General features: G+C 40.0%; 2 long non-coding RNA genes across 5 annotated transcripts in view; one reads left to right on the top strand and one right to left on the bottom strand.

The window, feature by feature from the left end:
* Nucleotides 1–27,813, top strand: part of LOC133750084 (uncharacterized) — a 49,723-nt gene that overhangs the window by 3,870 nt on the left and 18,040 nt on the right. For all 4 annotated transcript variants that reach the window (XR_009864639.1, XR_009864638.1, XR_009864636.1 and 1 more), the window contains exons 2-3: nucleotides 1,907–2,129; nucleotides 3,711–3,784. This is a non-coding gene — a long non-coding RNA (uncharacterized LOC133750084). The remainder of the gene's footprint in view (nucleotides 1–1,906; nucleotides 2,130–3,710; nucleotides 3,785–27,813) is intronic.
* LOC133750085 (uncharacterized) overlaps nucleotides 2,555–27,813 on the bottom strand; it is a 469,371-nt gene continuing 444,112 nt past the window's right edge. Inside the window, exon 5 of the long non-coding RNA XR_009864640.1 lies at nucleotides 2,555–2,657. This is a non-coding gene — a long non-coding RNA (uncharacterized LOC133750085). The remainder of the gene's footprint in view (nucleotides 2,658–27,813) is intronic.

Here is a 27,813-nt window from a genome sequence, read left to right as displayed (position 1 = left end):
GCTCATTGTAGGGAGCATCAAAAAGAGGAGGATGTGGGTTAGAGAGTTGGTGACTGGAGTTTAAGTTTTCGGAGATGGAGTAGTTCCAGGTGGTGGATAAGTCCTGGAGTAGTAGGTGGCTGGAACCAATGGAAGTGATGAGATATTGAATGGCTACCATCCTGATGTTTGGTGCCCCTGACATACCTTTAGAGCATGCACCAGAGAGGACTATGCCGATTTCATGTGTTGATGATATATGATAGGGAAGGGGTAGCTGAAGCCAGACAAAAGGGTTAACCTCACAATCTGAGAGCTCTTATAAGGACAGAGTAGAAGGAGTCTGGCAGCACTTTTACAACCCATGGGGCTGCAGCTCCCAGCTTTGGGGCTAATGTCAGGAAAGCCACTAAGACTCTCAGACTTTCCTAGGAATAACAATACTTAGATGCAGATCTGTCATGCTTTTACATCCATGCTTTCTCAGCCACTAAAAGGCAACTTTCCATCTCAACTGAGCCGGAAGCTGTATTAAACCTATAGGTTTTGGTACATCGTTGTTGGGGAGCAGCTTAAGTTTGACACCAGCATTCCACATGAACACCGGTTTGATGTGGAGTTGCTCCACTTCCGATCCACATGAGAAATCAGCAGAAGATGGCCTGAGTGCTCGGGCACCTGTCTGCACGTGGGAGAGTTCCGGGCCCCTGGCTACTGCCTGACCCAGCACCAGCCATTGTGACCATTTGGGGAGTGAACTAGCACATGGAAAACTTCTCTCTCTCTCTTTCCCTCTCACTCTCTGTAACTCTGACTTTCAAACAAATCAATAAAAAACACCCTATAGGCCAGGGAGGGTGTAGATAATTATGTAGTACTAAGATGTTACTAGAAATATGGAAAAAAATAGAACTAGTCCCTTGAAGTTCCTGCCAACATCCAATGTTCTAAGGACTTTGTAGTCCAAATGCTCACATCATTTCTGCATCTAAGGAATGTTTGTGCAAATGAAAAGTGTTTTTTTTTTTTCCTCATGAATGTTCTCATCCCAGCTTTAGGGGAGTTGTCATTCCCCATGAATTTTGTGTAATAAATCAACGAATTTCAATACCATAAAATGTGCCCATGCTATTTAGAAAACATTATGTGTCTGTTTTTCCCTTGTCCCTCATTTGCTCCAGAGACATTCATTGGCCAGATCTTGTCCATTGCCCCACTTTTAGTCTATAAATTTCCCATCTCATCAGGTGTAAGTACCTGGGCAGATGCATGAAAGTCTGCAGTGCAATGGATGTCTGTCCTTCAGTTACCTGCTCACTGTTAGGAAAGCAAAAGAACTTTGCTAGCTTAGCAAACTTTTAGGCTTAGTTGAGAGTGATAAAAATCTTCAGGAAAAAAAAAAACTATTTGGGATGTAGGTTAAAATATCTCCAAATTAATCAGATATTCACCAGAGGCCTAGATGGCCTGTCAGTCAGAGACCGGGAGATATGAAAGATATTTGGAATAGAGCTGAGGGCCTTGACGGACATAATCTACTTTCTGTGAAGGTGCTAATTATAGAGCTGGAGGTCCATTTCTCCAGGGAATGGATGGCTCTTCTGAGCGTTTCATGAATACCAGAAAAGGGAGTCAGTGACTGGAAGTCTTCAGGAATCTGGGGACATGGTCCGGCCCTGACACTACTGGGCATTACAGGTGCCCTCAACCCACTGAAGACAGAGTTCCCATACATGACCTATCACTATCACAGGCTGAATTGTGGTCCCCAAAGATATCTAAGTTGTAATTGCTGGACCCAGTGAATGTTGCCTTTCATGGCATAAGAGTCTTTGTAGATGTGTTCACATTAAAGTTCTTGAGATGAAGAGATTACTCCAGATTATCCAGGCTGGACCCAGGTAATCACAAGTATCTTTATATGAAGGAAACAGAAGGACACAGGAGAGGAGAAAGCAATGGGAAGATGGAAGTCGAGATGAGAGTGATGTAGCCACAAGCCAAAGCATGCCAACAACCATACAAAGCTGGAAGAAGCATGGAACAATTTTTTTCTCCAGGACCAGAAGAAAGAACCAGCCTTATGGATACTGTGATTTTAGTGCTGTAAGACTCATCTTGGACTTCTGGTCTCCAGAACTTGGAAAAGAGTAAGTTTGCATTGTTTTATCCACTGAGTGGTAATTTATCAGCAATGGGAAACGAACACAATTTTCATCTAAACTGCTTCTTTCTCAGATGGTAACAAGTATATATATCACCACATTGTAAGCACTGTAATTATCCAATCAGCCTTCTAGTTCCTAGAAGACTGCAAATTATTCCAGAGGATTATCAACACCTCGTGACCTGCCCTGCAGGAGCGTCATTCCTAGCAGTGCAGGATATGAAAGGGCACACAGGCAGAGCGCCTCTCCTGCCTGCTCCACCACAACGCAGACCCTTGACACTAGCCAGGTCTGCAACAGGCCTGCCCACTTCCAGCTGTATAGAATTTGATGAAATCCATCACAGGAATGCACTCACCTACCTGTAGCCTGAAAATGAAGGTGCTTTTAGAAGGTGCTTTTTGCCTCTGATACATCCAGGGATCAGTCTCCAACCTGTGGGAGAGACTATCTTGAGCCTGTTTACTTCCATCTCCGTATGTTTTGAAACCTTCTGTTGTCTATTAGCATCTACAATGTGAGACAGAAAAAAATAAGATTCCATAATTCACTTGTCTCTTTGTTAATAAGTCCCCAAGCCTCAAGTTTTGATGCAAGCTGCCAATTTTGATAATTTTAAATTCTATAGAATCCTCACCTTTTTTTTTTTTAACTTATCTGAAGTTCTGTGGGAAGAGTTCAGCTTTTATTAATAATTTATGAGAAAAAACTATGAATATTTAATAGGTTCCAAACTATTCACATAGGTGCAACTGATTGAGCCACAACTCTGTGTAACTACATCATCTCATTTAATAAACTCAACAGTCCTATGAATGAATATCATTCACTATTTTAAGATAAGATAACTGAGTCCTGGAGTCTTGAGTAACTTGCCAATGTCTGCATGGTTCCTGGGGGACAGGTCCAGAGTTTGTACCTTGTTTGTGTGAAAGTCTCTGCCCATTCCATGTCACTGCACCATCGACATGGCTGAGGAAATGCTCATGTCTCTGTGGTCACCCAGGAGGCTCTATTCAAGTTGAGCCGCCCTCTCATCCAGAATGGATTTGGCACTCTGTTGCATTCTGAAGACAACTCTGAGGTGGCACATTTGGCTTGAAACTTCCCAGAGATTCCCAGAAATAGTTCTGGCATGGGGAATCACAGTCAATGGCATCGTAGAGTGAGAATTCATGAGCTAGAACATCATTGTGTACTTTATTTACCCCTCCAGCAGAGATTTCAGGCTGAAAGCTTTCTGGGAAAGGATGGATACTCACATGTATGTATAGTTCAGCACCCCCAGAAAAGCTGGCTGGGGTTGCAAACTGCATGTCCCATTGTCTCATTCCCATTCCATATCATGGGTAGAGCACTTGGTAATGAGTAAGGAGATCAGCAATGAGGGTCCACGGGAGTCTGTACCTTGTCAGTACCTCTAAGCTGATCAAAGCAAGGAGCTGGGAGATGGTCTGAAAAGATGAGGATGGGGAGGAGTTTCCAACATTTTGGCTTGCTAATTCAAGTTCCTTGCCATCTGAAGAATGACAGCCTATCTCCTGGCCTTCTTTATTGAAATAGGTGGGCTTTGAGAAGATCCAGAGCTTCTCAGATGCACCCAAACATGTGGAAAGGACCAGCTGTTCCTAACTGAGGTACTTTAATGTTACATAAATGTACCAGTGTTTTCTTAAATAGTATACTATTCAAGTAAGCGTTTCTTAGCAATTCTTCCATATCATTTATGAAAAAAGCTTTCAAATTAGGTGTTTGTTTAAAATTCACTGAGCAATGATTCCGAGAATTAATGAGTTCTGTGACTTCTGTTTTATAATCAAAAGAATTATCAAGTTTGTGATTATAAAATAAATTGAAAGTATGTCATACCAAAAATTAAAAGAAAAGTAAGAAAGGAAGGAGAGAGAGTAGGAGGGAGGGAGGGAGGACCTATAGGAAATAATGTTATGTTCTTAAAACTCTGTATTTGAAATACATGAGATCTGTTCTCTTTATAGAAGTAGATAAATACATTTGTTTTAAAAAAGAATTATCAAAAAAATTGAGACTGTTGTAACTTCTATTTATTTTGGAGCTTAACAATGATACAGTAAGGGCTCTTGTAAATTCTGCAATAAAGAAATTTGGTACACTCTAATTTTCTTTTCAGAATTTTTGGCCAAGGAATCCAATTGTGAATATTATCTATCAACATTCCTAAAAATCTATGTCCTCTGGAACCCTCTTTGGAAAAGCTGAGAAATGAGCAGTTCTCAAGCTTTTGAGACTAGAAGCCTGGTGGTCCCAAAGCCACTGTGTGCTGGTCTAGGCTGGGTCTGAGACACAATAGGAAAGTTGATTTTGGTAGTCACATAAGCAATTTGATGCACAAACAGGCTTCCTGTGACACCCTTAGCTCTTTCAGCATGCATTACACGGTTGGGTTGTCCACAGGGGTTACAGCTAACCACATGACTGCCAAATCTGTGCTTCCTTTGACTCTGTAAGGCTATTATGGAGGAAATGGAAAACATCCTTCAATTTTTGGTACCTGAACTTCACCATCTATGAAATGGGACCTACACTTATGCTTCTCAGAAGCAGAGTGAAAATGAGATAAAAGGTGCTTTGAAATCTCCAGGCTGTGAGGTATTATCTTAATGTGGAGTACAACTCTTAGAGATAATGACTGCTCTGAGTACTGCAAAGAGGTGACACACTTTTAATGCAAAGGAAAGTGATGCTATTTGGAGCAATGTTCACACAAGATATATGCCATATGAATTTAGCTTGATGTTAGAGTAATGAAAGTGGAAGAAGTGGAATAATTCTACCAGTTGGCTAAAAACTGCCTGCCTATGCTCATGTTTCACATGGCATTTCAGTGATAATAGGAATTTGGTCAATGAAAAACAAAATACCCTTCAGTACTCAGTACACGAGAAAATAAATGAATATGGAAACTTCGATAAATTATCTCTTTACCCCAACCCAAACAAGGCCTTTCCTCTTTGGGGATTAGTATAGATTAAATTGGCCTGTATGTATATATTTTATTTATCTCTATATTTGTTTTACTATTCTTTGAAACTGATAATCAGAAATATACAAGATCCTAAAGCTACCAAAATCATTATATGTACAAGCACTTTACTTACCCAAAGGAAACATGGAGATAACATCTGTTTACACGTTTCATTTAAATATACCCTACTTAATGATATAAGGAATTTATAACAGTTCATAATGAAATATGAGGGGACTTCAAAACACTCAAGAAAGTAGAATTAAAAGATTCAGAAAATTTTGAAATTCTTGCATAGTTTTTTTCACATGGTGCAGTTTCCATTAATGTTTTAAAGGCCCTCATATGCATGGATTTCAACATCTTTTTCCGTGAAAATAAACGTTCCTTTTAATTCTGATTTTCACAAGCTTTTGAAGTGCCCTGTATATGATCAGAAAGTTTTTGAGTAAATTTAAAGTTAAGAGAAAATAAAACCAAGCCAAAAACTATGTTAGTGAAAGAGCTTTTGATAGAATTCACTATAGTTTTATTTTAAATCCAGAGGACTTAATGGAAACAGGTAAGTGTAGTCTAAAACCCACACGGGACAGTCAAGGACCACAAATGGCCAAAGGAACTTTCCTGAAGTCCATCAAGAGGGGAACTTTTGTGCCACTGGGTATGAGACATGGAGCTGGAAGACTTCAGGCAGAGCTATACTGGTGCAGAAATGGAGGCACAGATTAGACAGTTAGCTGACTGATTCATATATGCATAGAACCATGAGCTAGTACAAACAATGGGGAAAGACGGACTGCTCAATAAATGCTGTGGAGGACAAGTAGCTATCCATTTGTACACAATACAATAGAGTCAGCTCTCTGTCTCATACAATGCCTTAATCAATTCCAGATTGAGTATTGTCCTAAACTTGACTAAGAGACTGGATAATGCTTACCAGAAAAGAAGAATACCTTTATGGTATCAGTCTGGGAAAGGGTATCTCAGACAAAGACCAAAAATCAGAAAGGCAAAAAATACATGTTGCTACATTAAAATTAAAGTTTTGTACCGAAAGAAAGAAAGAAGGAAGGAAGAAAAGGAGGGAGGAAAAAAAGGAGGGAGGAAGGATGGAGGAGGAAAAAAGGAAGGAAGAAAAAAGAGAAAGAAAGAAAAGCAACAGTAGAAAGGAAGGAAGACAGGAAGAGAAGGATGGATAGAGAGGGGGACGGAAGGTGGGATAAACATGATACAGGTGGAGAGAAAATGTTTTCAAAATCTACCTCCCAAAAGGTAAATACAACAATGTATGATGAATCACATACTGTAAATATATATAAAAAGAGTATATAAATCAACAAGAGAAATAAACTTCAATAGAAAATGAAACAATACAAGAATGACCAAGAGATTTATAGAAGAGGAATCTAAACACATGAAAAATGCTCAGAGTCATTAGTGATGATGAAAATGCTCATCAGAAGTACAGTGATGCATGGTGTCACCCAAGTCAGATTGGCAAAGCTGTCTACTAATTACTCAAAAGGTCAGGGAAAAACAACAAGAAATAAGAATTGTCATATATTGCTGGTGGAATTTGGCACAATTACTTCAATGATGACTTTTTTGAGCACTGAAAAGGATCTTATGTATTTGAAAAGCAGAGAGACAGACAGGCAGAGACCTCCCATCTGCTGGTTCACTCCCCAAACTCTAGGAACAGCCAGGGCTGGGCCAGGCCAAGAGCCAGGAACTTAATTCGGGGCTCCCATGTGAATGGCAGAGATGCAACTACTTGAGCCATCACCTGCTACCTCCTGGGTAAGCAGTAGTAGGAAGCTAAACTCAGAAGTGGAGCTGGGATTCAAACAGAGATGTTATCTGATATGGTATGTGGGCAGCCCAAATGGCATCTTAACTACTGTGCCAAAATGCCCACCCCAGTGATGACCGCTATGTGTGATATGTCTATCCTGTAACTGGGCAGATCCACTTTTAGATGTGCATCCTAGAAAATTCTTCACATGTGCATATGGAGACATATACAGAATTTCTTGTAGAATGCATATGATAGTAAATAAGTTGAATAAAATATCAAAGTCCATCAATAAGCACATGTGTATGTAAATTTTGGTTGCTTATAAAAGGAACAGTATATATCAGTTAACAGACAAAATGAGAGTTACATCTATCAGGATGAATAAGTCACATAAACAATATTGAAATGAAAAAGTAAGTTTTACAAAGATTGACAAATAGGATTCTATTCACATAAAGTTTAAAATAGTAGAATTAAGGCCGGTGCCGTGGCTTAACAGGCTAATCCTCCGCCTGCGGTGCCGGCATACCAGGTTCTGGTCCTGGTTGGGGCGCCGGATTCTATCCCGGTTGCCCTTCTTCCAGGCCAGCTCTCTGCTATGGCCCAGGAAGGCAGTGGAGGATGGCCCAAGTGCTTGGGCCCTGCACCCGCATGGGAGACCGGGAGAAGCGTCTGGCTCCTGGCTTCAGATCAGCGTGAAGTGCCGGCCGCGGCGGCCATTGGAGGGTGAACCAACGGCAAAAAGGAAGACTTTTCTCTCTGTCTCTCTTTCTCTCACTATCCACTCTGACTGTCAAAAAAAAAAAATAGTAGAATTAGCACTGTATATATTTATATACAAATAAATATGTGGTAAATCAATCAAAACATGCCAGATAATAATAAACAATGAATTAATCATAGTGATTTACTCTGAGAAGGGAAAAGGGTTATGTGATGAGGAGCGCTACAAGAGGACCTCAGTTTTATCTATAATATTTATTTTATGTAAAAATATTCTGAAGCAACAGATAAACAACCCAACAGGAAAAAAGTCTATGTACAAAATATGCAAAGTCTATGTACAGGTACTTTATAAATGAGAAAACACAGATAACCAAATATATGTGTGAACAAATGCTCTAATTAGTAGCCATGGAAATTCAAATAAAGGCCAGAATGAGGTGTCATTTTGCACCCATTTTATTGGGAAAAAAATTAAGGAGTCTGACTGTTGTGGATGGTATGTGGAGCAATAAGATCTCAAACTGCTGGTGGGAGAGAAAATTTGGGCAATCACTTTGGAACATGTCTTGGCAGTTTCTGATAGAGTTAGACTTTCCTATATTCTATGGTTTAGAAACTCCACTAGGAGCATACATGGGAGAAACTCATTCATGTGCACCAAAAAACAAATAAGCATAAGAATGTTCACCACTAATCCTTGTCATAGTAAAAAATGGCAACCCTACATCACGAAGAATTGAGGCATTTCCTCACAATGGCAGGAGCCAGCAGAAAGGACACTGAAGCCATATAGAGAACACACTGACAAATTTTGGTACTATGACATTGAGTGCCCAAGACACCTGTAAGAGAACTTCATGTAGCATGATACACTGTTAATGAAGGTCAAAAGCCAATAAAACAACACACCAATTGAAAACAACATATTGACTTTATGTTTATATATATATGTAATAGACTATAAAATGATATTTTTATAAAATGAAGAATATGACATTCAGAACCAGGATAGTGCTTGTCCTCAAGGGATAGATAGGGATACGAGATAGAATGAAATCTAGTTATTGTTAACATGTCCATTTTGAGATCGCATGGTGGATTTAGAAGTACTTACATTATTCAAAATCAATGAATGACACGTTAATGAATGAATTAATAAATAACTGAAGGCCACGACAGAGCCAAGGATCGTATTGCTCCAAAAATTAAGGACTGTGGTTAATCTGGTCTGTGTATCTGAGGTTCATTAAAAGAAAGCATTAGTGGAGATCAATGTTATTTTGCTAAGGCAGGCTGTCAGGAGGTCACTTGAGTTTATTTATATTTATTTACATGTGTGAAAATATCCCATGATTTAATAAAAATTTTAAAATATAGGACAGGACAGTTTTTGCAAGAGATTCCTTTACTTCATTTTATTGTAGTACAAGTGAAGCCATGTCACAGAAGTAACAATTTCAGAAATTTCATCTTAGCAGGAACAGAAGTTTAATGAAAACCCAATGATAATAATAATGGCAAAAATAGTCTTCATGATATTCAATGTAATGACTTGACTATGTGGAAATTAAGCATACAAAGTAACTAGGTCTATTCTGTTCAGCACAGTTAATATGCATGAGGATTCTTTATGTAGGAGGCATTATGCTTAGACCTTGGGGCCCAGGAGTGTGTCCTAGGTGAATGGCCCATGCCCTCCTGGAGTTTACTGCTGCATAAAGTGGGCTCCTGGCTCATGAGCATTTTCTCCTTTTGTTAATTTGTCAATATATATATAAATAGCATATGTTGTGAGTGTTCTTAATGTAATGTACAGATGATTGCAAACATTACACATTTTTTTGCACAAACACATATCCATCCATGCTCCCATTCAATAACATCGTTCAAACATTTACTGAAGTGCTAAGTACTGGGCACTGTTCCAGACAATAAAAGTTATGGGGCTGTGCCGTGGCACACTGGGTTAATCCTCTGCCTGTGGTGCCAGCATCCCATATAGGCTCCAGGTTCTAGTCCTCTTCCAGTCCAACTCTCTGCTGTGGCCTGGGAGGGCAGTGGAGGATGGCCCAAGTGCTTGGGCCCCTACACCTACATGGGAAACCAGGAAGAAGCACCTGGCTCCTGGTTTCAGATGGGGGCAGTGCCGGCCGTAGCGGCTCTCTCTCTCTCTCTCTCTCTCTCTCACTGTCTATAACACTACTTATCAAATAAATAAATAAAAAAATTAGTTGATTTTGTGCAAAGGCAAAAGTACTCACGTGAATATGTAGCACATTACTGTATGTTAGGTTAATTGGTGATTCAGACAGAAACTCTCATTCTTCTTCTGGGAGTGGAGGAGAGATCTGTTTGCTCTGCTGACCTCAAAGGGAAGGCCTATGGATTTATAATTTGGCAATTTTTTTCTAACTGTATTCTACAAAGCTGTGGATAAGACTTGTGTCTGTTCAAATTTGGGGGTTGTACAGTACAGAAACCCACTTATGCTATCTCAAATAACAGTACTCAGTTCAGAGGTGCAGATGGCACTAAGAGAGATGCAATCCCAGGAGATGTATTTGAGCCAGGAATGCAAAGAAGACAGCATGTAGAAGCCAGGTGGCAGAAGGGACCGAGTTATCTTTTTGTCATGTTGCTGTTTTTTTGTGAGTACTTCCACAATAACACAATTGGGTTGTGTCTACCCAACAAACTGTTGAGGATCTCCTGGGTATTATCATTTTACCTGGATCTGTAGGATTAAGGGAATCAATAGGTAGAATGTTCATAAAAATCGGGCCTGGCATTTTGTAAGCACTCTATATAGTTATTGTTGTTATTGTTGCTACTGTTGCCTCACATCTTCTGCTTACTGATACCTGGAGTTTATTCATAACTTGACCTTGCTTGTGGCTCCTGAAATTTTCCTTATCTCCATCATGCCAGCACAATAACAGGAGTCTATGGCTTCCCAGATTCATATTTTGACCCTGGAATCTTTCCACAAAGACAGAAAACATCTCAATCAACTTGAGAATAATTAGAAGTTAATGAATGATTAAGATCAAAAATAATCATTGGTAAATTTCAGATTTACCAACAGGATTTTCTTATGAACAGCTTTCAACATGAGTGGCTCTAGCATTTCCTTTTCCAATGTCTGCCTACATTGGAAATATCCTGATAGTAGATATATATTGGAAATTAGTCTGCGTCTTGGTGTCAAAGGACTTAAGGTTGAATCTTAACCCTGTCACACAGAGACAGGTGACTTTTTGTTATATATTCTCTTGGAGACTGATTACCATAGTTTCAAAATTTTTCAATACATTTAGCACAGCCATGATACAGAAACGTAACATAACATTTTTAAAAGTGGGTATAGTGCATGGTGGGTAAAGCCACCACCTGACACTGGCATCCTATGTACACTGGCCCATGTCCTGATTGCTCCACTTCTGATCCAGCTCCCTGTTAATGGACTGAGAAAAGCAGCAGAAGATGGCCCATGTGTTTGGGTCCCTGCCACCCACGTGGGAGACTCAGATTGAGAGTCCGGCTCCTGGCGTTGGCCTGGCCCACTCCTGGCCTTTGCAGCCATCTGGGGAGTCAACCAGCAGATAGAAGATCTGTCTCTGTCTCTGTCTCTCCCTCTAACTCTGACTTTCAAATGAAAAATAAATCTTTAAAAAGTGGGGACATTCCAAGCCAAATACCAGATATGTGCTAGGTTAAAAGAGATGAAAATAAAATTGAAGATTAGAATTTCTTATTACTAAATGTCTTTGATTTCTAAAAATTTCTTTCTGAGAACAAGATGTATTCTATGAGGATGAAAGAAAGTATAGAAATATGACCCAAACATGTGTCTAATGAGCAAAATACAGCAGCAGTTTTGTTGTTGATTTTGTCTAATTGATGCAAGCTTATTTTTCTTTTCAATATGCAGAGAGACACTGTGTACCTAAAAATCCCCTACTGGGCCAGCGCCATGGCTCATTTGGTTAAACCTCTGCCTGCGGTGCCAGCATCTTATATGGGTGCCAGGTTCTAGTCCTGGTTGCTCCTCTTCCAGTCCAGCTCTCTGCTGTGGCCCGAGAGGGCAGTGGAGGATGGCCCAAGTGCTTGGGCTCCTGCACCCACATGGGAGACCAGAAGGAAGCATCTGGCTCCTGGCTTCGGATAGGTGCGGCGCCTGTCGTTGCAGCCATTTAGGTAGTAAACTAACTTTAGGAAGACTTTCTCTCTCTCTCTCTCTCTCTCTCTCTCTCTCATTGTCTATAACTCTGTCAAATAAAAAAAAATCCCCTACTACTTTTATTCTACTTTCTCAAATTGTGTTGATAGTCAAGTCAAGAAAAGGAAAATCCAGGAGTGAATAGGATTATTGGTGTGTCTTATAAATCAGAGTGATATTTGCCCAAGGATATGACTCTCCTAATTTGTGAACCCTTCAGTTATGTTATTACCATGAGGTTATTTTTAGCCATATTTTAAAAGTAATGGCATAGTTTGGAAACATTTGCCCCTTAACACAAGACATTACCTAATATATTTGAATTATTTTTTCAGAAGGTCAGTGTAGAATAAGTTTTAGAAATAATAGATTTTCTTGAAGGTTGACATGGATTAGGAAGTGGAGAGGTGGGAGTGACACTGATGAACACCCTGGTCTCTCCCCAACATGGGTCTGGGATGCATTTGCTCACCTCAAAAAAGCCTGTGCCAGCTGCAGCCAATGAACATACTACCCGAAATACAGCTGGAATAAAGGCATTTCTGCCTCCCATGAGCACATCCTCAGAGCAGAAATTTAAAATGAACTATGAACCTTGAAGTCCTTACTAATGAGAATCTTACACTTGGAAAAGGGTTTTTTTTTTTTTTTTAAATCATGACAAATTTTGAGAAATCCCCTTCCCACCTCCTCTCTCCTGCCACCATCTCCTCCAACTTCCAGATTCAAGGCCTTTGGTAACAATCACTATTGTCTCTATCTCCAACCTGCCCAGAAATTGTAATAGATAGGATAGGAAACTGAGCTAATAATGACTATACTGTGAATGTACACTATATTGACCAGGAATTATATGTAAAAGTGCTTAGTTAATGACCACCACAATCCCAGTTATTATTAGGCATACAGTACCTATGGAAAAACACGAGGTTTTAGAGATGTTAGAGCAGTAGGAGGCACACCTAGGAAGTCAGTAACTTAGGTAACAAACCGAGGCCTCTCTGTGGGTCTGGGTGTGTGTGGGTGTCTGCCCTCTGGGTGGGCAGACAAATGGAGCCCCCGCAGAGAGGAGGCAGAGGTGTGTCCAGGGTGTCTGTGAGTAGGTATATGGGTGGGTGGCAGACCCTGCATTTCTAAGCACCTCCCCAGCAATGTTTATTTTTCCCTACTCAGGAGTTTGCCTACAATTGTTGTGAGAACTCCAGCTGATTGCTTTGGATATTTTTGTCCTGGGGCTAGTGTTTCTGTTAATATGGATTATCATGACTCTCTTCAGAAGATTTAGAAAATATCTCCGTTAGTTAAACAACTATGAACCAACATTATCCCAAATTGCCTAATTTCAGCAGATAGTCCCCAACTTAGAAACACATTACCATGCAAAATTCATTTTTAGATGGTTGTTTAAAATTCAGACCACATTTTCAGAAATAGCATTATAAATGGCAGTTAGGTTTCCAGGCTACCTTATAAAAACTGACTTAATGCATAACATGGCTGAAATATTTTGTATTTATAACAAAAGCAGATGGGAATAATGCTACTGTAATACTAGAAATTAATATAGGTACTAATGGTGTGCTAACTAGCTTTTACATAATTTGTATGGCCAATTGCTAGAGCTACCTCAGTATAATATGAGAGCTAAGAGCTCACTCTGAGGCCAGAACATCTGGTCCAAATATGAGCTCTATGACTTACTATCTGTGTGACCATGGGACAAGCCTCAGTTTACTCAGTCATAAAATGGAGGTAAAAACACTTCTTAAGATTGATGTGAGAATTAAATAAGATTACATGCACAATGCACAAGTATCATGGAGCTTGGCACCCACAAAGTGCCCAGAGTATGATACTGTCATATTTTGACCGATGCCTGTTCATTATTGAACACACTGAGCCAAGGACTTTCTATAACTTAAGGTGAATATCTCAGTGAAGAATAAGACCCATTTTTACAAATGCAATACTTGAGGTGCTCTGAGAATAAGCAATTTACCCAAAACCAAATAAAAACGTGTCAACTAGTCTTAGCCACAAGATGTCCAGAAATTTGGTCAACCACCATTCTGAGTGTGTGTGAAGGTGTTTTTGGATGAGATTAATATTTGAATTAGTAAAATGAGTAAAGTAGATTCCTTTCCCCCAATGTGAGTAGGCCTTGTCTAATCCATTGAGAGTTAACAAAATATATCACAAAATATTAAAAAAAAAGACTGAGGAGGGAAGACTGTCTCTTCCAGAGCATCTTCTAGCTGGGACGTGGGTCTTCTTCTGTCTTTAAACTTAAACTTTCTGCAAACTGCAGATCTTGGGCTTTCTCGACCTTCAAAATTGCCTGAGACAATTGCTAATTATAAATGTCTTTAGATAGATGTACATAGACAGGTGTATAGATGTATGGGAGGATGGATGGATACAGATATATCTATATCTATATCTATATCTATATCTATATCTATATATAAAGAGAGAGACCATTAGTTCTGTTTCTTTGGAAAATTTAAATAAAAAGATACTTGAAAAAGTTCATGGAAAATGAAATAGAAATATGAGTTTATTTCAGTGCAAAAATTTTTGAAATCCTTGTATACAATGGTGCTTCAAAAGTGTATGAAAATGCATGCTATGGAAAAACTGCATGGATTTCAAACTTCTAGCACCAAAATAAACTTAACTTTGCATTCCATTTCCCCTGATATTTTTGAAGTACCCTCAAACAGTCACATAGATGGAAGGTGAATGAACAAACACTGGCACCCAGGTCTGAAGGTTTGGAAGCCAAGAATCCTCAGAGATCTATCTAGCTGTGACTCCCCTTGGTCTGTCCTTTGAACTGCCCAGTTCTTATATTCTGTAAGGCAGCATTGCCCAAGGCAGGGATGGAGCAATCAGCATTATCTGGGCCTGAAAGGGGGAGGATAAATGGCTGGAAAGAGCATTCCAAGCTGAGAAATCTGTGAGCCAATGCAGCAATGGCCCCCAATTCTTATCAATAATTGCTTAACTTAATGTTGGAGTTCCACCAAGGTTAAGTTGGAGACTCCTTTTAACTTACTCCAAAATTTGACGCCAAGAGTAGAAAATCCTGCCAAGTTCAGATGACTTTAGGGCCTCCAGCACCATGCCTGGCGCACAGTAGGTATGTGATAAATGCCATTAACACTGAATAAGCCATCACAGCACTTTTATATAATTTCTTCTGCCACTTCCAATGACTTCAGCTTCCCCAGGAAGTGGTGATGAAACATTTGATTTCCAGAGGTTCCCTGACTGGCAAAGGTCCACATCACCATGATTTAACTTGAGAATGATTCCATGTTAGAAAGCAGGGGAAAGACATGGTTTTGCTAACTATAAGGGCCAAGACAGAGTTTTTTAAAATGCAGTACTCCCACACTGAACCCACAACTCTGCAACTTTTCTGACCAGAAGGAATTTCTCTCTTGCTTTAACACCTAGATTCTTAGATTTTCGATTTCAGGAATTGATCCTCTTCATATAGTATCAAACTATCTTCAACACAACAATGATATGTCTATTTATTTGAATGTCTCTGAAGCTTCAACTCAGAAACTTGGTTCTATTCATCTCTCTCTTGACTCAGAGCAAAGTCTTTAGAATATAATCATTACAGGTTACGCTTAACAAAACCTCAATGCACTGAAACATGATATGGTTTTTGAAAATGTGGATTAAAAATGAATTCAGTCTAAAAATTCAAAGCAAGTATATAAGGATTAAGAAAATCTGTAAAACACAACAACAACAACAACAAAAGGTAAAATTCAGACAAATCTTTCTTGAGTAGTACTAAGCCAAAAAAACCTATGACCACTCTGGCTGTAACCTTCTCTGGTTTTTTCCACATCATTATTTCCATGTTTGCTTAGTATGATAAATTAAAAGAGATCTTGCTAGTATATTAACATGAGGTTCAAAACAGTAATGTCAGCTGTTCCATCCACTTCCTTAGACCTTTCACACTGCTTTGCTGCCACCACTCACATGTCTGCTTCTGCTGGCCCTGAGGGTGCCACGTGGCCACGCAATGAGGGCTGTAGCTTCTCTATCAACTATCATAACTGCATTTCTTGCTTATGAAAATCCTGGAGAATCCGGGATGCTGAAAACACTGAACTCACAGTTTCTCCACTGGAATTCATTAGTTTCATGTTGTTTCCTAGGTTTCCCGACTGGTTGAGGTCAGTTTTGAAAAGGTGACAATCTTATCTATTCAAACCCAGCCGCCGTGTCCTTTCTTCCCTTCCTCATGCTTTTTCTCTGTACAAAACTTCTGACACTGAAGTAGATATTTGTACATGGAAATGATACACGGAATGCTGAGACGGGAATCTCTCCCCTTATCTACCTCCCTGTGGCTGCTGACAACAGAGATATATACCTTCTGGGGTTCGTCCAACACATGAAAGGTTAGAACATCCATATATCACCCACTACTTTCTTTCAAAAAGAGTTTCCTAATTTTTGCAATCGCTTGGCAGGTCTATATTTCACTGCTTTATCCACAACTCTCCCTCCCCCACTGATTGCTGATATAAATGTGGGTAGCAAAGAATCATTCGTAAGTCTTATGCCTGGGTTTTATAGTGGCTCCCGACTATTTTGTCACAAAAACTACATATGAAATAGGCTCCACAATGAGTGAGGTAAATACAGGTCTTGTAGAACCCAATGAGCTGGTGTCTAGAAATACGTTTTTCATCTGTGTACAGTCTGTTGGCAAAGCTTATGATTTTTTTCATGAACTTATGTGCTCAATTACCAAGTTTTACTGCAGTTTAAGTTATTTTGTTTCTGACCCACAATTATAGAGACATGTGGCAATTGTTCAATTTATATTTTTGACTTCAGTTTTCTTCTTCTATGAATAAGAACAGAGGCAAACTTTTCAAATAATTTTTATTTATATAAAGTAAGCACATTTCATGTATTTCACATGTATAGAATTAGAAGCATAGTGATATTTTCCACCCTAGCCTTCTTCCTGCCCATGTTCCTGTTCTCCCCATCCTTCCTTTCTTATTGTTTCTTTTAATTTTTACAATGACATAATTTCTGTTTCTTTTTGAAGATTTTATTTATTTATTTGAGAGGTAGAGTTACAGAGAGAGAGAGAGAGAGAGAGAGAGGAAGAGACAGAAAAGTCTTTCACTCACTGGTTGACTTCCCAAATGGCTGCCCCAGCCAGAGAAGGGCAGATCTGAAGCCAGGAGCCAGGAGCTTCCTCCAGGTCTCCCACGCGGGAGCAGGGGCCCAGCTCTTGGGCCATCTTCCACTGCTTTCCCAGGCCATCAGCAGAAAGATGGAATGGAAGAGGAACAGCTGGGACATGAACCAGCACCCATATGGGATGCCCACATCACAGGCGGAGGCTTAATCTATTGTGCCACAGCACCAGCTCCTTCAATTTCTTTTATAATCATAAGCTTAACCCTCCACTAAGTAAAAAATTCAGCATATAGTGAGAAGAAAAAACTGCTGTTCCTCAACAGTAGAGACAAAGGCTTGAACAATAATCAATCTCAAAATGTTAATTTCTGTCATATACATTACTTTTTGTAATAGTTACAACAGATCAGGGAAAACATATGATGTTTAGGGACTGGCTTATTTCACTATGTATAATGGTTTTCAGTCGCATCCTTTTTGTTGCAAAAGACAGGATTTCATTCTTTTTTACAGCTAAGTGGCATTCCATAGTATATATACATCATATTTTCTTTATGCAGTCATCAGTTGATGGGCATCTGGGTTTATTCAAAAGTTTAGCTATTGTGAATCAGAAGCAGATTTAAAGTAAGATTTTACCAGTAAAAATCAACAGTTTGGTATAGTTTGGAATAGACCAATTGTATACATAGTATGTTGGTGCTTAGCAGTTGCCTATTGAAATGTGAAATTGCCTCTCAAAAATATTTAGAATGATTCTCTGCCCCATTAATAAATGGCTCCTGAGAGAAGGATAAAATGTAAGCTTCAACATATGCCAACAGCTGGCATAGATATGAAGAGTCATTCAGGCTTGATTAAAGTTATCACATTCTGTTCCCTCACTCTACCATTCTTTAGAAGTACAGCAATGCCTGGCAGAACTAATAGCAAAGAAAGCAACTTTCCGACAAAGTCACACATCTAGATAAATATTGCCTGCCAAATAAATTGACTTAAATTGCTATCCACACATCTCAGGGACTGTACCAATTACTCAACTTCTCTAGAATTCCTCTTTTGAGTCAGTCTGAGTCATCTAGAAAAATTATGCTTGCAAATTTATAATCAAATCTACTTCTAAGGACAAAGGTCTATTATAATTGATTACATTCTCTAAACTGGAAGTACTTAGGGATTATACATAAGTCTACTAGAAATAGTCAAACAAATGTAATAACGTAGTACTTTCATTATTGCCTGTAGATGTATGTTCCTATGATGACGCCTACAACTTGAAATGTCCAGGCACCTTTGGAGGAGCAATGAGGAAGGCCTACCATGGTTCTGTTTGCATCAAAACAGCCAGTGGAAAATAAGATTCTTTTTTTTTCTTTTTCTTTTCTTTTTCTTTTTTTTTTTTGACAGGCAGCCTGGACAGTGAGAGACAGAGAGAAAGGTCTTCCTTTTGCCGTTGGTTCACCCTCCAATGGCCGCCGCAGCCGGCGCATTGCGCTGATCCGAAGCCAGGAGCCAGGTACTTCTCCTGGTCTCCCATGCAGGTGCAGGGCCCAAGCACTTGGGCCATCCTCCACTGCCTTCCTGGGCCACAGCAGAGAGCTGGCCTGGAAGAGGAGCAACCGGGACAGAATCCGGCGCCCCGACCGGGACTAGAACCTGGTGTGCCGGCGCCACAGGCGGAGGATCAGCCTATTGAGCCGCGGCACCGGCTGGAAAATAAGATTCTTAAGAAAGGCTATCCACTGAAGCTAGTTCAAGGACCAACTATCGGTATCAGAGGAGAGGGCACCTCTGAATCTTGTGTAATAGTTGGCTCCTAGTAAAGTTTCTCCTTAGTAAGGAGAGAAACTTAAATTGAAACTGCAAAGTGCTACTTCACCAAATGTCTAAAAGTTCTCAACAGTGGAGTATGGGGTAGCTACCCAAACAGAGGAATGGAAGCTTATCTTCCAGTTTGGAACTATTCAGGAAGCACACATCAGAATCATCCATGTAATAAAATCATTCTACACATACCTTCCTTCAATATTGAAAACAATTGTTCCTGGAGCCTTTTCTAGAGAATGTAAATTGTCACAAGAGTTTTTATATCACAGAAGCACTATAGCAGTGTAGTTAAGAGACAGACTTCGAAATGAAACTTTTGTGTTCTGAGTACCAGCACCATGACTTGCTGTAACTATGATCTGGGGCTAGTCACTCACCCACAGTAAGACCAAGTTTCCTAATCTACACCAGAAAAGGAGTTGATAAAATGGTGCATTATCTTATTACAACTGAATTTCTGGACTGCCCAACCTGAACCCTAGGGAATTAAATATGCCTCTAATTTCCTGATAAATTTACCAATTGGTAAGGAAAGGCTCCCAGCTGTTCAGATATTATAATAAAAATTTATCAGTGTGAAAAACAAAAACAAAACAATGCTTTAAAGCTCTGCCTTCTGATTCCTAAAGGCAGTTCTTATTACATTCAACTTACCTCTATATTCTCTACATCACTTTTAAAAATCCTTTCTTTTCTTCTACAAACTTTATACTGTTTCTTGATTTTCCTTATATTGTAACATTTGGTTTCTTTAATCTCTTTCTTACTATCCCTGGGACTACCTATCACCCATGCTTTGGAAATGTTCTAGATAGATGGAAAAGGGGACAAGTAAATTCACTTATTTTATCATTTCTTTCCTGGAAACCTGATCTCTTATCTCCCTGCCTCCAATCATGTAATCCTTCAAACTATAGCAAGAATAATTTTTCTAAAGACAAAAATGAAGATTTCTCTTCTCATCCTCTTTTCTTTCACTATTTCCATTTCCATGATTCTCCCGTGTCTTTAAGCGGAAAGTCACACTTCTTCCCATGACATACACAATTCTTTCCACCCTTTGTGATCTGGCTCTTTCCTCCTGCTTGATTAGATTGCTTCCTCCATACCGAAGCTCCCATAGCACTTCAGCCTTCAACGTATCACTTGCCCTCTTGCCTTGGAGTCTTCTCTCATGCTGCTGGCTGGGACTCCAGAGTCTCTGGCTACTCTTCATTCAAGACCAATTAAAGAGCCAACACAGATCCTGCTTCTTCCAGAAAGACTTCCTTGACTTCCTGTTACTCCCTGGAGTCATAGATGATCTTAAGGATTTATGACAGTGATAAACAGTGAGCATATGAAAGCACACAACACACCATAGGTTTTTTATAAATGTTCTTTTCAAGTAATGAGGAACAATGCTGGACATTATCTAGTCTTGCTCCTGTGTTGCCTTTCAGAGTTTCTTTTAAAAATTATTCCCTCTTTGTGAACCTATTGCTGTTCTGTTCCTTGTTGCAACACACTGAGCATGTTGTCAGGTGCATGAATTACTATCCAACTGAAATTTATTTTCACAATCATTCTTATCAGTCCTTTATTCCAAGATAAATGTGGCCTTATCTATACCCTTAAACAGATAGGGTCCTACGGATCTTTGTAGAGGTCTCTTCCAGCTCTAACATTCTTTGATTGCAAAATTTATTTTTTTAAAACTCCTTAACACAGATGAAGTCAAATTTCTGGAACCCGATTATACAGTTTAAAGATTATCTAGGGCCTTAGTTCCTTCTCCTCCTCCCTTCTCCTCCCCTTTGCTACATGCTCTTTAGTCATATTTACAACTCATAAACTCCTCCAGGCAGGGAGGTGGAAAGAAGATGCAATGCTAACACAACAGACTGGGTAAAATGCGTGATGGGAGAGCTTGAAGCTCTTGGATGAAAAGATTTTTCAGCTTCATTATATCTCTACTCCTTTAGCCTGAATAAAAATAGGTTAGCTGGAAATTTGCTATGCTTCTCTTATTTCTTTCAAAAATAAAAAATGTTTCACACAAATAACTCATTAGCTTCCTACCATGACACTTCCTTACTTGGTATTCCACTGCAATGTCCTCCATCCAACTTTCAATCTTCTCTCCTTACCTGAGCTGTCTTAGGGTTTGTCTGCCCTGCTTCCTGCTCTGTGCCCATCATACTCACATACTTCTATTTGAGTAAAATATGGAACGAAGGACACAAGGACTTGCAGGCTTGGAACATTTAGCTGTGTCAACCAGGCATCTTGTATTCCCTAAGGAAACCTGCTTGAAATTGCCAGTAAATGCTATAAAGAGATCTCCTCATTGTAATGTCTGAAACTGACCTGGAGATTTTATGTAGAACTCTGCAATGTCAGCAGCTGCTTAGCTACACATATTCCACACACAACCTCTTTTATAGCTTTGACTTAGAGCCAACTTCTGTTTCCAGCTCCAGTGCCAAAAGTGATGGCTGCTTAAGTTCAGACCAGCTCATTCTGCCCTAGAACTTTCTTTTCATTTCAACTGACAGAGTCAGAGCCCTGGTATACTTAATTATCCCAGACAATATTGTGATGCTGCTTGCAGAATCAAGATTGGGTCCTGGCAGCAACCTGAATACTGCTCTTCCCATGGCTCCACCACCCTGGCTCTACAATTTGTCGTAGGTATCTTCACAACAAAGGGTTCTGGCAAGACCAACCAGGGAGTCCAGTCCTGATTTGAGTTTAACCATTACCAACTTTCTTTCTTTCTAGCAAAGAGTGTTTTGGCAAAGATTACTAGGCTTGAGTTAGGGGTGAGGGGCATGCATGTCATTTGTGATCAAAACCTTTTCTAAACTGTTTAACATCCTATGCCACCTCCTAATACAGCAGTCCCAGGGACTGGTCTGGATGTCAGCCAGTGGAGTATGAGAGGAGAGATCAGCTCAATGGTCCACTGTAGAGAGGATAGGAGCCTTAACCTAGTGACACTGCTTCTGACTGATGATGGCAACATCCAAATTGTGCTCCATGCACATATCTTACTTCACGTAATCTTCATCATGGTCCAATTTGTTTATGGCTCTGTTTTGCAGTAGTCTTATCCCCATTTTACAAATACAGGGAACACAGAATGAAGGGATCCCTTTTTTTTTTTCAGTCATATAGCTGGCAAGAGGCAGGACTGAAACTTGATCCATAACAACTTACCTTCAGAGTCTCAATTTGTACCAGTATTTTATACTGTTTCTTGGGAATATTACAACATGGTGTTACCCAATGTTCTTCAGTCACCTCTATAAGCAATAGTTAGAAACTCAAGTTCAATGCAAATCTATGCTACACATAAAACCTGGCAGGACATAGCCATCCTTACTTCTAGGTTGATGGTTGGATGAGTTCTGTCCTTACCTCAATGGGTCATTGCAAGTATCTTACCAAAGCCTCATACTGAGCGAGACCCTCAGGACCATATAGTCTTGTAGGAGACATAGGCTCTAAGCAAATTGCTACAATTGAGATGATGCTATAAAGAGGAATTTATAAGACCCTATGGTAAGTCACAATGAAAATCACATTTCAGAGGATCCACTGGAAGATGGAAAATGAACAGGAGTTAGTCAGTCTTGTGAGGAGGAAGGCAAGAGTGCTTTAAGCTGGGGAGGAGGCATGTTCAAAACCTGGAGGCCCATGGAAGGCTGTTAACTGGTGCCCCAGCAATCACATCTGGAAGATGAAGCATCTGGCTATGACTTCTTCCCTTCGTGTTGGCATCTGAGGAGTGTGTGAACTGAGCCAGAATGACTCAGAAGCTCTTTGTCTCATCCTCAGTCAACTTGCATTCCAGTCCATATGTCTTGTGGAGTTGTGTGGAAGTTTGGAGCTGAATTCTGGGTGTCAGTCACTCTTAAGAGGTGTGTGGGTTGGTGAAGAGCAGACTGACTACAAACTTCTGTGGATTCAGTGATCCCTGAAAGCCAGGACGGAGTTCTACATAAAAATAATAATAATAAATCACCAAGCTCATTATTTAGAGAAAGAAGCCAAGCATCCCAATTAATTGTGACCATGTGATTTTTATGTCAAGTTCTTTTTTTCCCAAAGAGTTTCTTGTTCAGTAACATTCAAAATCTTGAGGGAAAAACATGCTAGAGGATAGAGATGGACTAATCATTAAGAATAAATTGGAACAGTCCTGATATACTTTATTTCTGGGGACTTAAATTCTTATTATCCTCATGAAAGTTGCTTTTTTTAGAATGAAGACATCACTTCTGTAAACACACTTGATCCTGGTAATGCATTAGGCTGTTGTCTGTTGAACATCTCTGTGCAGATTAGTTAACCAGATCACTTCTCACAAGGACTGAGAACCAGGTGAGATAGGCAGAGGCAACGGAGTAGCTATTCCTGTGGGTAAGACAGGAAGGAGAAGGATGCATCCCAACATCCTTCAAACATCTGATGCCACTTGCACCCCAGGTGCAGTGCCAGCCCCTGGAAAATGCTTGCCTAGCTGAAGGCCATAGAGGCACTGTAGTTTCTTGAGGCAAGAGGCAAAGGAGAGAAAGAGAGACTAAACAGTGAGCTAAGAGTGCCGAGGACAAAGTGCACCTGCTTCCCAGTGTATGCTGGGAGTGGATGGGGCGAAGAGCCGCAGCATGCAGGAAGCAGCGCTGACACCAGGAAGATAATAAATGTTCTGAGATTTCAGCACCATCGAAGAGCTCTACCACATCACTGCCTGGCCTTCATTCTCTCCGTGATTCATCTTTCTTCTCTGCTATGGAATCATTTGGTTCTTGAGCCTATAAAATTACTGAATGATTTCTTTCTGGTCAGATTCTTTTTAGCTCCACACAGACTGCTCTCTGGTAATGAAAACCAGGTTTCCTGTTACAGTGCACTTTACATTCAGGTAACATGTTGCTGTCTGGAACGTGCAAGTGTTGAGTTTGAGTCATATTTTCCACACTGATGCTAAGCCTTCATGCTTCCTATGTCTGGTGTTGAAGGGGAGACGAGGAAATAAAAAACTGCAGCCGGGCCAGAACATGTATTTCCCACCCAAAGGGTTAATTGGCTTCCAGAGAGAACAAAGAGGTGGAGCTACTGTGACTGCTTCCTGAGCACAAGAGACAAGTGAGGAGCTTTGAAGTCATCTCAGGAAGGGCTCTGAGAGGGTAGAGAATGGACCTGTCTTGCCATGGTGTCCTGTGTGGAAGGGAAGCTTGAAGATGTCATCTCATTTTCTACATGTCTGATAACCAAATTCTGAGCCGCCTTCAAAGATTCACAGTCTCTATCATCACCAGGAAATACTTTCTTTAGGGAATATCGAAAGGAAGAACAGAGAGTGTGGGAAAAGATCAACAACCAGCAAATGGCAAAGTCTCATGCCAATATGAAAGTGTTTTTGTTTGCACAGTAACAAGATGCTCTTTTGTTCCAGAAAATATTGAATAAACTTCAAACATTGTTACTAGGACTCATTTGGTAAGGATTATTTTTCCTTCCTTCCAAAAACAAGGATTCAGTAAAGAATCTTTGAATATATACACTCACAAATATATACACATAGCATTCACATATATACACACTACAATACACACATATATCCACACATACACATATAACACACACATAGCCTTGTATACATGCATGTACGTAAATATACAATGAATATACATAAAATTCACACACACATGTATGAGAGGCATACACAGATGTACACATGCAACACATGAGTGTATACTATCCATGTGTACATCTATACAAGTACACATCTGTACACACATACAAGGGTACTGAAAGAGTTTATAGAAAAATTGAATTAAAGGTGCAGTTTATTTTGGTGCAAAAATTTTGAAATCCATGTGCCTGAGGAGTCTTCAACAAGTTAAAGGAAAATCTGTATTATAAAAAAAAAAAAACTATGCACAGATTTTAATTCTTGGCATCAAAATAAACTTGTGTTTTCATTTCATTTTTCTAATAACTTTCTGAAGTAGTCACATGTATGAAAGATGGGGTGGGGAGGGAGGATTGCAAAAACCTAATAGTAATGTGAATCCATCTTCTCAGGAAAAATACAAAATTATCTTTTAGTGAGAAAAATACTTAAGGAGAAATCTTGAAAGGCTGCTTGAGCATGGCTTAGACGTGAAAGAGAACAACAGGAATTTGATCACCACATCATGGAGGAGAAGCCCCTGAAGAGGGAGAGGCCCAGGAGCGAGGCAGGACAGGCCAGTAAGGAGCTTGCTAAGGACTGAACTTAAATTTGTTTCTCGCCTGATGCTGCAGTTCTTCTCAGTTACCCCCAAACTTTACAATCCACTCCTCGTGTGTTGAATTCTGTGAGAAATAAAAGGAGAATGGAAGAGTGGCAGGAAGGGGATCACCCGAGCAGGGAGGAAAGGGGCCAGCAGGCTGCCACTGACAAAGCCCATTTGGAAGTGACAGCAGACGGTGATGGGAAGGGGAGACACTTGGGAGACTGGTACACTCATTCAGTTGCATCTCTTGGAGTCAGAAATATATTTCAGCAGCCACTAAACCCCTCTGCTACCCTCCCATGTTTGTCCTTTGCCCTGTGTGAGATGCTGAAGAAGTGGGCAGCTAGAGAGTCTCCTGGGTGTGAAGAGTGAATGTTTGTGTGGATGCAAAGAGGAATTTGACCCCTAGAGGGTGATCACATCATATGTTAGAGGGGAGGGCAGGCGGAAACAAAGGTAAGAAAACACTCCGTGTCCCTCGTGTCAGTTCCAGCTGCTGGGTAGTGTGTCTTTGTGTTTACCACAGCCTCTATTTGGTCCTATTCCCAGAGTGGATTTTACAGCAGATTCTTCTCTGGACTGGAGGTCTGCTACCTTCACAATGCAAAGAGCTGGAAGCTCCAGTCACTGAAGAGGGGGCCGGGAGTGAGGCTGGCAGGGCTGGGGTCTTTCTGCAGCAGGGACCAGCGGTCTCTGATAACAGGCTTTCTGCAGGCACTATTATTGCAGTTAGGCAGACCATGCACATGGGAGGGAAAGAAGGTGGACTGCTCTCAATAGGATTTGGGGTCTGCTATCTAAGAATTGGAGCAATGAAGAGACAAATCTGTCAACAGAAATCGGTGCAGCTCCCTAGTATTCCGAGACCCAGAGTTGAAAATGGGGTCTAGAACACCACCATGCAGTCTCCCCACGTCCCTGCTTCCTTGAGTGTAGCTGGCCTCCTGCTTCTGAGCTGAGGAGAGCTTGTGGGCCCACAAGGTCTCCTCTTAGAACCAGCAGACTGCAGCTGTCCCCTGCATCCCCCAGAGGAGAACAGGGGCCAGTGTGACACATACGAGTGGGTGAGAAAAGGCTTATTTCATTGGCTGTTGCAGCCATTTGAGGGGTGAACCAGCATATAGGAGCACTCACTCACTCTCTCTCAAATAAATAAAATTTTTTAGAAACTAAGAAATAAAGCAAGACAGAAGGAAAAAATTAAAACTTTTGAAAATACTATTTGCACTGGAATAGTTTCCATAGATTTTTCAATCCCATCTTTCCTGTTTCTACCTACTTGTAACCCAGACGTACTGTATGGATCTGTGCTGAAAATAAATGTTAGCATGAGGAACATCTACTATATAGGTGGCAAAGGAAAAAGAAAAGAAAATTCATAACATAACCAAAAGTCATAAATAAATAAATCCACTTATGTGATTTATGGTAGATTTTATATAAAAAGTACCCTCAGAGACAAGAAATAAAATGAGAGAAACCTAACTGGAAAAGCTGATACATGACTTTTCTTGAAAATCTCTGATATTAGTTTTCTTTATTTGTTGGACTATACTCACATTTGAAAGTACTAAAGTTCTGTTAAAAAAAAACCAACTAAATATTGACAAATTTTGTTTTGTTTTGTCCTATTTTGAGTCTGACCAGTGTTTAAACCTAAACACCAGCAAATATGCTAACTAAACCATGATACAATCTTGAACAATTACATGGATGCCTACTGGCTTTTCTGGGACACCTTTGTTCGTGCCAAGAGCTGTCACTATGTGGATGTAGATGAATTATTTTCTGGGAGTAGGAAGTAGAGAAAAGCAAAGGACATCTCCCTCGTTTCTTTAACCTTGGGGAAGAGGATAAATCTGGTTTTGGCATCTCTCTGAGGAAAAAAATATCTTGACACATACATAGGGCTCTTGGAGAAAGCTTAGTATCCATTGGCAAGAAAGGGCAAAGATTATGAATACATCTAAATAATCGGCGTAGCGTTGAAACGCCTGCCTATGGCAGACTGCACACTGGGATATAAATCACGCTGCTTGCCACATACAACACATCAGCTCTAGAGCATGATGCCAGCTCTTCTAATGAAATGTTTTTTATGAAGTTTGTGTATGTAGATTAGAGCAGTATTGCTAAGAATTATGTCCATAATTCAATTTTGAGAACAGACTTAAGTGGACAATGCCACATCATGAAAGCTAAGCTTTTCTCTGCTGAGATGAAGGTAGACGAGTGATTGATCAATGTGTTAAGTGTGCAAGAAATCTACACCCTTCCACTGGAAGTCAGAGGTACCTGATGTGAATTTGTTCATCCGTCCTGGCTGCTAAGATTTGTTCCCAATTTGTTCTCAAGCCACAATATTCAAGACTCTCTTGGGGGCAGTGACTGGGAGAACTTTGCCAACTCTGGGGAGAAATTATTTCTCCAGAATCACTTCTTATTCCCCAGAGTGTAGTAATTTGCTAAATTTTTTTCAACATTGAAGTTAAAATCTCTTTGATATCTCCTCCGGACTTTTTCTTCAAACCAGTTTGTAAGAAAAACAAGACAAAAGGCAAGTTATTTTGTTCATCCTCATGCTATCTGGAGAATAATTTTCTATGTTTCTCTCCAAGTGTTTCTGG

This window comes from Lepus europaeus, chromosome 20 (genome assembly GCF_033115175.1).
Source record: "Lepus europaeus isolate LE1 chromosome 20, mLepTim1.pri, whole genome shotgun sequence".
NCBI lineage: Eukaryota > Metazoa > Chordata > Mammalia > Lagomorpha > Leporidae > Lepus > Lepus europaeus.
The sequence above is the reverse complement of the archived record's forward strand: the minus strand, read 5'-3'. Positions and strand labels throughout refer to the sequence as shown.